The sequence below is a fragment of the Pelophylax lessonae genome (assembly GCF_965119305.1).
Source record: "Pelophylax lessonae genome assembly, chromosome: 4".
NCBI classification, from domain to species: Eukaryota; Metazoa; Chordata; class Amphibia; order Anura; family Ranidae; genus Pelophylax; species Pelophylax lessonae.
Genome location: NC_138771.1, coordinates 159,620,896 through 159,632,921, shown reverse-complemented (window position 1 = coordinate 159,632,921; position 12,026 = coordinate 159,620,896). Strand labels below are relative to the sequence as shown.

Genomic DNA, 12,026 nt, shown 5'->3' with positions numbered 1-12,026 from the left:
CAAGGTTTAGGAGTGTGTCTATGGGAATGTTTGATACATTGTAGATTTCTTCTGTGCTTCGGAGTCACAGGTGTGCATGCAGCCATCTGTACGAAGCAACGACAAGGTGCGACTGAACACTAATAGCTGGACCTCTGAATATTTAGATGGATGGATGTAAGCAGTTTGCATCCAGAGCTGTTCACCTGTCCCTATACACATGAATGTTTGGATGTGTGATTACCAGCCACAACATGTCACTATTTTGTACACAAACCCCTTTACTCCTGGGCACAGAAATATACTTGCTTTTAAGGTCCCTTTCACATGGGCTTTCTGATCAGGTCCGCCTGTCAGTTTTTTTCAGGTGGACCTGATCAGATGCTCTATGCACATCTTTGGAGCAGCGGATGTCAGCTGTGACATCTTCGCTGACACCCACTACTCTCTGAACCGATGTGGTCCATGAAATCCAGACGGATGGAAACCCTATTTTCCATTCGTCTTAAGGATCGGATGAAAACGGACAGGCGGTCCATTGTCATCCGATCTCCCATAGTGGAGAGTAGGGATCTGACAGCTCGACTCAGCACAGTGAGCGGAGACGGAGCAGTCACCTGCTCGGCGGGGATTGGCGGATTTATCCCTGCTGAGCAAAATGGAGTCCGCCAGGTGGAAAGCCTGTGTGAAAGTACCCTAAATGCCTCTATTGATGGTGTACAGAACTCTGTGCCCGTGTGAACAAGCCCTAAAATATTTTTGTTCAGAAATCCTCATACAGCCTTGTGCCTGCCTTACCAGAAAACCAGAAGCGTCTATTGCATATCTGAAGCACACGCAAACACTTCATTTGTCATAAAAAATCTATTTTTTGTTGGCTCTTATTTTACTTAGAAGACAAAATGTCTTTTTATATGAAAATAAATTTAATGTGCAAGGCATTTTAGTCTATTTTCCTCTATTGGATTCTGTTACACTTTATTCCTATTTTTGCTGAAGCATTGTGCAATTCCCTTTTTCTTTTGTAAGCATAAAATATTTGAATTTAAATCCTGTGTTGAGCATCTTTTTATCTAAAGCAAGGACATACACTAACCAGTCTGTAACAAAATGTACAAATCATGTTTCACACTAGTCATTTCAACTTCCCATTATCATGTAAGGTTTTCATGGCAACCGAGCTGTCAGGGGTATTACAAAATTCTGCAAGAACAAACTGAAGTGATGACTGAATTCTCTGTATTTTTATAACAAAAAAAAAAATCTTGCAATTATAGTGCACAGAGTTTTGTGCAAATCATTAGACAGGAATCCTATGGTTTAATGGCCACCTACAATAGTGTCATCTGATACTACGGCAACTATGAACTATATTGTTTGCACACAGATTTTATGTTTGCACCACTATTCTTCAATAAACATATACAGTACATTCGATTTTTGGGGAATTTTTGGTGGCAGTCTTGAGATTATGTAATGAATCGTACAGAACGTACAACAGAAGTTTATCTACTAGAGACAAATAGATTGTGCACCTTGCAAGCGCAGTTGCATTCGTTTTTCTTAGTAAATGTAATGCAGTAAAGTGTCACTTTGTAAAAAAGACCAAATCAGGTGCAAGGATTTTTTTTTTTTAAAGGCATTTTTTCTTGCACATGTTTGGATGGAAATCAGCAGAGCTTCGCCACATTTACTAAGCTCTGGGGAAAAATGCGTGCAACTGCACAATCTATTTCCCTCTATTAAATCCACCCCAATATCTCATGAAAACATTCTGTATAAAGGAAACTGCCCCTAGATGAAGCCAGACAATGACTAAATTTCAGATATCAGACTATACTAGGATCAAAGCAAAGCTGGTAGCCTCTTTTCAAACAGATTCAAGTGGTTGCATGTTTAGGTAATTTTTAAAGACATGTTTAGAATTAGCAAAAAAGATATAAACCTATCTGATACTAGCATGCAACTATGTTCAGCGACTGTGGCACTCATTCATCTACATTTTAAGACCAATTATTACATTATTATTCTCTTACAATATAATTATCTCAGTGGAACAAATTTTTGTATCAATTGTAACAACTGTTTTTTTTTTTTTTTTTGGAACCCAGAATCTGGGGATTGTGATAAAGACACACATATCATTTGAATGGATCTAAGATCTTCTAGATCATGGAGTGTGGTATAGAGACAATAGGGTTTGTTTCCACAAATGGGGTCCCCAAACTTTTTAAACAAAGGGCAAGTTTACTGTCCTTCAAACCTTTGAGGGGACAGACTGTGGCTAGTGGGGTAGAAAAGCAGAAGTAAACAATGCCTCAGGCTTGGTGGTTAGCGGGAGTAAAAAAGATTACATAGCCCCTGTTGTCAGTAGGAGGAGGAATAATGCCCATAATTGGTGTCAGAGTAGGTATCATTTCCCATCATTGGGTTTAGTGGGAGGAATAGTTTGCTGTCATTGGTATCAGTGGAAGGAATAGTGCCCCATCATAGGTGTAAGTGGTATAAATAGTGTCCCTTTGTTGGTGACAATGGGAGGAATAGTGCGCCATCATTGGTAACAGTGGGAGGAATAGTGCGCCATCATTGGTAACAGTGGGAGGAATAGTGCCCCATCGTTGTTGTTAGCGGGAGAAATAGTGCCCTATTGTTAATATCAGTGGACGGAATAGTGACCCAGCTTTTATTTCAGTGGAAGAAAATGTGCCCCATCTTTGGTATCAGTGTGAGAATAGTGCCCTATAGTTGATGTCAGATGGGGGAGTTGTGTCCCATTTCTGTTGTCATTGGGATTGATAGTGTGCTATTGTTGTTGTTAGTGGGAAGAATAGCGCCCCATTGTTGTTGTCAGTGGGAGGAATAGTACTCCATTGTTGTTGTCAGTGGGAGAGATAGTGCCCCATCATTGTCGTTAGTGGGAGAAATAGTGCCTTATTGTTAATATCAGTGGGAGGAATAGTGACCCAGCTTTTTTGTCAGTGGAAGAAAAAGTGCCCCATCATTGGTATTAGTGTGGGAATTGTGCTTTATTGTTGTCAATGGGAGGAATAGGGCCCCATGGTTGTTGTCAGTGGGAGGAATAGTGCCCTATTGATGTCATTGGGGGGAAATTGAACCCCATCGTTGCTGTCAGTGGGAGTCAGTGAAAGGAAAGGTACCTTGATCTCAGTGGGAGGAATATTGCCCCAGGGCCAGGTAGAATTAAGGAAAGGGCTGCATCCAGCCCGCGGAATGGAGTATGGACACCATTGTACTAAACGAATAGGGACTGTTCACTTAAGAAAGTGAAAAAAGTTTACTTTACAAAGTGTTCACTGAGCTTAATAAATAAAGGTTATGGTGTATTTATTTGAATACATAAACATTGGCAATATAAATTATAAAATAAAATGTTTCCCCCGTGTGACTGGATAAATAATGCAAACACAACTTCACCTTATTTACTAAGCTCAATGAACATTCACTCAGCTTAAATCAAATCAACTCAAGAGTTTCTCTTTTAAGTTAACACCTTTTAAGCAAGACTCAGCTAACCCTCTCATGCTGTGAGGAGATATTAGTCAATGTATTTTCCCCTTGTTTAATACAGCGGTGCTTAATGGCCATCAGCATGATATGATCACAGCCCCAGTGATGTTTAGTTTTACATTTTGATACTCTGGCTTATGATGCACGAGCAATCAAGGTCACGACTGGTGATTCTTTACATTTTTTTCTGTTATTATTGGATGCAGGCATAAAGTTATCGAAACTGGAAAATCCTGTTTGCTGGGCCAATAAGTCCCCAGGTTTGTCAATATCTACTTTACACCTTAAGTACCTTAATCATTCTACACCAGGACCCAATAATCACCACTTACATCTGAAAATAAGGTACACATACTTTTGCATTGTTACATTGGTCCAGCCTGGGGATGCAGGGGATACCTGGAGTGTCCTCCTGGATGTTGGAAATCACTCAAGTAGGCCCCACTACTACAGTGATCTTCACTAGTTTCCAGGTCCTGTGCTGTGCCCCTGCCCTGCTGCTTAGTGAACACAGGAGGTTGCTTGTTTGGCAGGGGCCCCATTCAGAAACACTTAAAGGAGATGTAAAGTCAGAAGGTTTTTTTTATCTTATTGCATTCTATGCATACAGATAAAAAAGATTCTCTGTGCAGCAGCCCCCCTCAGCCCCCCAAAGGTTCCTCTCGGTCCAGCGATGGCCACAATTGGCTTAGCCGCCCAAGATTCTCACTCCTGATTGGCTGAGACACAGCAGCTGTGCCATTGACTGTCAATCAAAGTCAGCTAGCCAATCAGGAGTGAGCGGGGGGCGGGGACGGGCAGAGCTCCGTGTCTGAAACAAGTTGCTTGCTGTGAGGGCACTAAACAGGAGGGAGGGGCCAGGAACACAGAAGAGGGACCCGAGAAGAGGAGGATCCAGGCTGCTCTTTGCAAATCCACTGCAACAGAGCAAGTAAGTATAACATATGTCAAAAAGGGAAGTGATTGGCGCTGCCAGGAAAGTAGGTTAATGGGAAATCTGGGTTAGGCTGCTATAGTTCAAGACCAAGTTCAACACATGCAAATGCACATAGAATGTATGTGGGAGTGAAAACTAAAAAACGAAAAAAAATCCAGACATTTTCTGGAAACGCACGATAAGAATCCCAAGGGACTATTATTTTATGGCATCGATACTATAAGAGCACATTGGAGGGGAGAGAATAAAACGAGAAAAATCTCTAAAAACGAAACAAAATGGATTTTCCAATTGGAATCACTCCAACCTGGAGGGTTGAACCTTGATATAGATCTGAATTGCTTCATTTCCAACCACTAAATTAATTATGTTCAATTGCCATGTCAGGTTTTACCAATTTTATACGGCAACCAAGTTATGCCATAATTTTATCTATTTTTATTTATTTAAATTGTTACAATATCTATATAATTTTACACCTTCTATATTTAATCTTTTAAGCACATTTTTAGTCTTTAATATATACACTACTGTTCACCTTCAATTTTAGTTCTATAAGGGTCACATCTACTTTTTCCACTTATTCTAATTTTCGGGCCCTCTAGCACATATTACACATATAATTCGACTTCCACTTCTTAGTGTCTTTCATGATCTTGACCTAGAGAGGCCTGCTATATTTATTTATTCATCTAAATTTATTTTTATTATTTGTATTTATATATGTATATATATATTTTTCATATATTATTCCTGTATTGGTAATTGTGATTAACATATTAATTATAGTATTGAGAGTTTACCAGTCCACTGGTGCCAAAGTTTATCTGATTATACATAGATTATATAAAAAATCCGTTCCTTGGATAGCATTAATTGAATGATTTTTTAAGATTTTTTAAGTATTTTTATACAATAATTTTTTAACCTATTTATATTGAGATAGAACTACCCTGACTTAAATTAATCCACCTATGATGAACATTAAGCAAAGCCCAATTAAACATAATAACATTGTATCAGATTAAAAGTTCCATCATTATACTATACATATAATATGCCTTCTCTGGACCTCATCCAAATAATTATACAAAATACCCCCCGAATTCCATATCACATAATGCCTGATCAATTATTTTTATTATTTGTAATATAAAATAACCCCGTTTTTAATTAATTCTTTTTATCGGTATTTGCACAGACTAGTCCTTATTGATATATATTATATATGAATCCCCCTTGAGATTAATTACATATATGCCGCCAACAAATATGCTACTTATGTGAGTAAGTGAGCATTGGGAGACGGAACTTGAGCACACAGGTTTCCTGTCTCTTTGTTTACCATCCATTAGCCCGTTTTTCAGTAATACAATTCTGCCTAGCAACAGATGATATTCAGATATCCCCTCTTTTTCTATTTGCTAAATAGCGAGTAGATTTTTTAATGTTATGCCCGTACAAAATATGTTTGCCTAGCAACAGATGACATTACATGGCCCCTTGCGATGATTGGCCGGAGAATTTACATTTGCACATCCCTCCACTAAGTTGCCTGGTAACCGCTTAATACTTATACAGACGGAATGGACGTGGTCAACGCTTCTCCAGATGACGTCAGTGTGACAAAACGCGTCGAGAACGTGACCACATCACTTCCGTCTGAACGAACCCTGAGGCTAGGAACGCATATCCGGCGGTTGGGACGCACGCTGATCCCAGGCGTGCACCGCGAACGAGGTAGTTGCGGACCCTATGCCATACGGATGCGCTGCATGTTGATTTTATGTGAGTACATGTCTTTTTTGGAATCTAAATAAAAGTTTTAAAGGCAATCCTGCACTATCGGAGGCTTCTGTTTTTCCCCTTTCTCATATACCCGGGAATTGTACTGGAGCTCTCTCCCTGATGCTTTAACCCCTATGTGTACCGGAGCAAGGAGTGGATACGAGTGGTAATAGGAAGGATAGGACGGAACCAGATTGCCGGTGTATGGGAGCGATCCCTGTTATCGACCCGCCATTTACCCCTGTAGGGGTACGGACATCCAGTAAGCACAGGACCCCAGGAGAGGGGGAGCACCCTATCTTCCGACCACTCACTGCACTCCCGGCTTCATAGAAAAAAAGAGCACCTTACTCCATCCTTATATGGACTATAGAACTTTATGATTTCTGTACCAGCTCTGATTGCACTATTTCTGGACAATTTTAAAATACACAGAACCTGCTTTTTGAGCCTTTGAATTTATATGGTTCTCACTTTCATAATCTATATAGTTATTTGCACGGCTGCACTTATTTATTTACTAGTTTTTATATTGTCACCAGTGTGGGATGCACATAGTTCACCTACTTATTTATTTCCATTGCTTATGAGTATGCAGTTGCACTTTATTGAATAGATGGTTATGACTATTCGGAATGCACCTTATTTAGTTTGATTAGTGCACTATATTTATTTTTTAGCACCTTTGCACATTAACTCTCTATATCACCATAATTTATTAATACTATCTTTATATGCTTTTATATTTTTATACCTACATTTACATATATTTGCATATTTATGTTGAGTCTCAATAAGCAAACTAGGTATTGAACACATTTATTATTTATTTATTGATTTGGTATCAGCACATAGTGTTAATTTCACACACATATTACACACCCATTGTGTTTTTATATCCTATTACTTATATAGTTTTCACTCACACATACATTCTATGTGCATTTGCATGTGTTGAACTTGGTCTTGAACTATAGCAGCCTAACCCATATTTCCCATTAACCTACTTTCCTGGCAGCGCCAATCACTTCCCTTTTTGACATATACACCTGACGCTCCCCCATTGGGGGTGCATCTTTTGAAGTGGGCAGCAGCCATTAGTGTTTAGTGTTTACTCTTCAAGTAAGTATAACATGTTTTTTTTTATTTTTATAGGTAAAAAAACAACGGGACGAGACAATTGCTTTAACATTTTCTTAATGAAGGCAAAGCATCATCTGATTGGGTGAGGTGAAGTTTTAATGTAGACCTTTCTCCAGAGCATCACAAAAAAGTACAGTGGGGGAAATAAGTATTTGATCCCCTGCAGATTTTGTAAATTTGCCCACTTACAAATAAATGAAGGGTCTATCATTTTTATCACAGGTGTATTTTAAATAATAGAGACTATAAATCAAAAATCCAGAAAAAAACACATAAAACAAATGCTGTAAACTAAGTTGCAGTTCAGTAAGTGGAATAAATATTTGATCCCCAAGCAAAACATGACTTAGTACTTTGTGAAGAAACCCTTGTTGGCAAGCCCAGAGGTAAGATGTTTCTTGTAGTAGTTGACCAGGTTTGTACACATTACAGGAGGGATTTTGGTTCATTCTTCTTTAGAGATCTTCTCTAAATCCTTAAGGTTTCTTGGCTGTCACTTGGCAACTCAAATTTTTAGCTCCCTCCATAAATTTTCAATAGAATTAAGATCTGGAGACTGGCTAGGCCACTCCATGACCTTAATGTGCTTGAGCCACTCCTTTGTTGGCTTGGCAGTTTGTTTTGGGTCATTGCCATGCTGGGAGACCTATCCATGACCCATCTTCATTGTTCTGGCTGAGGGAAGAAGGTTCTCATCCAATATTTTATAATACATGGCCCTATCCATTGCCCCCTCAATGCAGCAGAGTCAGTCTGTACCTTTAGTAGAGAAACAGCACCAAAGCATAATGTTTCCACCTCCATGCTTGACTGTAGGGATGGTGTTCTTAGGGTCATAGTCAGCATTTTTTTCCTTTCAAAAATGACGAGTCACCCTCCTCAAGAAGGCACATGTACAGTCATGCTAATCAACATCGAAATATTCAGGGAAGGATTGGGAGAAAGTGCTGTGGTCAGATGAGACCAAAATTGAGGTCTTTAGCATTAACTCAACTTGTCATGTTTTGAGGAAGAAAAATGCTCACTTTAAGCTACTGCTGATGAGAAAAGGTATTGAGCAGTTAATATTTACTAAAATAAGTGCATTTCCATGTTTGGTGTACTGTGTGGGAGACCAGATATAGTGAATGCAGGGTCCTGAGTTTAGTAACACCTTAATATAAAATGTTTCATTTTAATAATGTTCACTCAATTTTCTTTATCATTGCTGGGATCAAATTGATGTTTTTGATCATTTTTAAATGTAGTGCAAAGAAAATTCAAACGAGCAGAATGGAAACTTTTTCTGAAAGAACACATTTTTCAACAGTGTATGTTGTTTTCATTGGGGAAAGTGTAATCATTTTAAATGCAAATATTTAAAGCAAATTACATTTTGAAGTAATTTTGAATGAAATTCATCAAGTCATTGCATGTACTGAGAATTTTCCCAAAAACGTTTGTTCGAAAATCTACTAGTATATATAGCCAGCTTTACTTCTTGAAGTTCTAGATGTGTATGATAATGAAGTTGATAGCCTCTGAAACACTCACAATCCCCACCCAAATATTAAGTTCAGCTCCACTATTCCTTAATATAAATTCCTATATTTACATAGGAAATGTATGAAAAAATGTTTATAAGGTCTGGGGTGCCTGGAAGCCTGTCTAGGAGATAACTCTGAGTTGTTTGATGCACTGGTCTTCAGTGTACAACAAGCAAAAGCTGTTTGGATAAGTACAGAAAATACAAAATATCACAAGCAAGTATTATTATTATGTCTGTGTCTCACAGTCTCGATATAAAATACATACATATAGTTACAGTGTGTAGTAGCTATAGATGTGCAATGATTTTAACGTGTAAATCCTTCCAAATTGATTTTGGATTATGTAGACATTGGTGTTGATTCACTAAAAGTGGAGAGTGAAAAATCTGGTGTATGGCAGCCAAGCAGCTTCTAACTTTGCAAAACTAGAAAATGAATACCCGCAACATGTCTTTGATAACGCCCATTAAGGCGGGTGAAACGCGTCAACGCACTTCCGGACAGCGGAGCATCGCACAACGTCATTTCTTGTTAACCACCGTGGAATGCATGGCGGCAGCGTACGTGGAAGTGGAGGACACCGTTGCAGATGTAACCCATGCTCTTAAAAACTTTACGCTTGTGAGTAGCATTTTGTTTAATATCTTTAATAAAACACCTACGGGCTTCACTATTATGGCTCCTTCTCTCCTTTACAACATATGGACCTGATTAAGTGGAAAGGAGTAAGCTAAAGGCATCCTAAAGAGGTTGTGCAGGATCCATCCATCTGTCCAGGGGATACTGTGTGAGCTTAATGCGTCCTTTTTCTCTCCATTTGGTGAGTGCATCCCCAAAGGGGGCTTCTTCTTGAGAGCACTTGGGCACTTTTTGTGGAATATTTAAGCACTTTTCAGCACCTTAGTTCCTCTGAGGGAACCATCTTTTTCGACTGCACTTTATTCATTTTTTGCACCAATATATGTTTGATTGTTTTATGGACATTTAAATTGTACTTCACTTATGCACTTTATTTTGGATGAATTTGTATTTATCTTGAACACATTGTGCACTTTATCCATTATTGTATACACGGATTGTTGTTTTTTACCTGCTAGCGCTGCCTTTTATGAATTTTAAGCTTCTAACTTTAGCTTGTTCAATTAGGTTTGGACAAAATAAACCTGGAAGCTGATTGGTTTCTATGCAGAGCTGCACCAGATTTTGTACTCTCCACTTTTAGTAAATCAACCCCATTGTTTTTTGAGCCTATGGCAGACAGAACTTTGAGCATGATATCTGAGCTCCACATAACTGCTACATCATTTACCGGGGTCTCATTCCAGACAGCACTTGATTTTGATTTTCAATTCATGGTATGTTGCATAAAAGATAGGTGCAATGGGGGAGGCATGGCTACCGCACTACAGCATGGACGCCTAGACCTGCAGCTCCACTCCAATGCTGGGATCTCAATCTGATTGAGACACAGACACACCAAAGCCTGCCTATAGTGCCACCCAAGCTGCTGGGATTACTCGGAAACGTAAAGTGTCCACACAGCCGAAGAAACTTCAACACTTCTTCCCGCTGGCAGGCTGCGGCCTCCCCAAAGATGGCGCCAACATCCAGTCTCCGGCCTCCTCAGGCAGCTCTATCTTCACTACACCGAACCCATGCTCTCAGAGTGGCTCCTTGCAGCACTCCCCAGATGCCTCTATACCTGTGTCCCGAAGCCCAGCAAAATCAATACCCTGCTTGAATCCTGGAAGCCAGAACAACAAGGTGAGCACTGAGCAGGACTCTCTGGAAAACACAAGGAAGTTAGTGGATACAATTAATACATATCTCACTGCCAACCAGCCCCTCTCAGATATCACTCTGAAAGACATGCTTGTCTCCCTCTGCAGTTCATTAGACACAGATTTGATGGAGTGCATGAGAAGCTTTAAGCATGGGGTGAGGGAGCTGGGTGGCAGAGTTGATCACATTCAGCAAAAGATGGGGGAGTTCGCCTCTTCTCATAATTCTCTGGTTGATGCATATAATGATCACACTGATGAAGTGACCTGGCTCAAAGCCGAAATAGCGGATTTAGAATGTAGAAATAATGTGATACTAAGAGGAATGCCGGAGGCTACACAACCTGCGCAACTTTAACAGTATGCACGTGACCTCATGAGAGCTTTTTTACCCACAGTGCCTATCAGAATTAATTATCAACAGAATTGGTTGCTTGCCCAAACCATCCCATCTTCCAGATAACATCCCTAGGCACGTGTTGATGCGAGTACACTTATTCCATACTAAAGAACAATTTATGTCAGCATTTCGCAAAAACCCACAACCTTCTGAGAAGTACTCCTCCATCCAGATCTTTGAGGATCTCTCACAGTACACTATGCTAAAATGCAAATCCCTACTGCCTGTGACAAAGGCGCTACACAATAACAACATTGTATACTGGGGTCACCCAACAAAATTACCCATCACCAGAGATGGCCACTCGGTGATCACATCCCTTGATGAAGGCCTCGCACTACTCCGCTCCTGGGAAATAATTTCTACTCGGGCTCCTGGGGAATCTACTCCTACCCATCCACTGAATACGCAGAATGACTAGCAACTGGTGTCCCATAAAAAGAAAAACAAGAAAAAAAAACACCTGGGCACCTCATCTGCATATACAACCCAAGTCTACTTCAATCCCGAAGCACTATGGAGCTTATAATGCACACACTTCCCCTCCTAAGCAATGTGCAGAGATTCTGCCACCAGCTTCCCATTGGAATCTACCCTTTTACTACATTGGTTTTACCTAAACTGTTTGCCCTTGTTCATTTGCTGTTCTTTATTTTTTTCTTGGTCTGACCTTACTGCGCCAGAACACATCCTTACTGAGGAACAATCACTTTGGATATGCCGGAATTCTCTGGTCCCCCGATTAATCTAGGGGTTCTGATCCTGCACACCTCTGGATACACCAAAGATCCTTAAAGGTACTGTCATCATTTTCACTCACCTGATAAATATGCCACTCACTATAACATCCTTTAATATTCATGGCTTAAACCATCCTGTTAAGAGATCTTCAGTTTGGAAAGAAGCTCTGAATCTCCCCAGTGATGTACTGTGTTTACAAG

At 39.8% G+C, this 12,026-nt stretch overlaps 1 pseudogene across 1 annotated transcript in view; it reads left to right on the top strand.

Moving 5' to 3' along the window:
- The window catches only part of LOC309552572 (piggyBac transposable element-derived protein 4-like), a 36,239-nt pseudogene extending 25,196 nt beyond the window's left edge, over positions 1-11,043 (top strand). The window contains exon 3 of the transcript in view: positions 10,376-11,043. The product of the transcript in view is annotated as a piggyBac transposable element-derived protein 4-like (transcript). The remainder of the gene's footprint in view (positions 1-10,375) is intronic.
- The last annotated feature ends 983 nt before the right edge of the window (positions 11,044-12,026 follow it).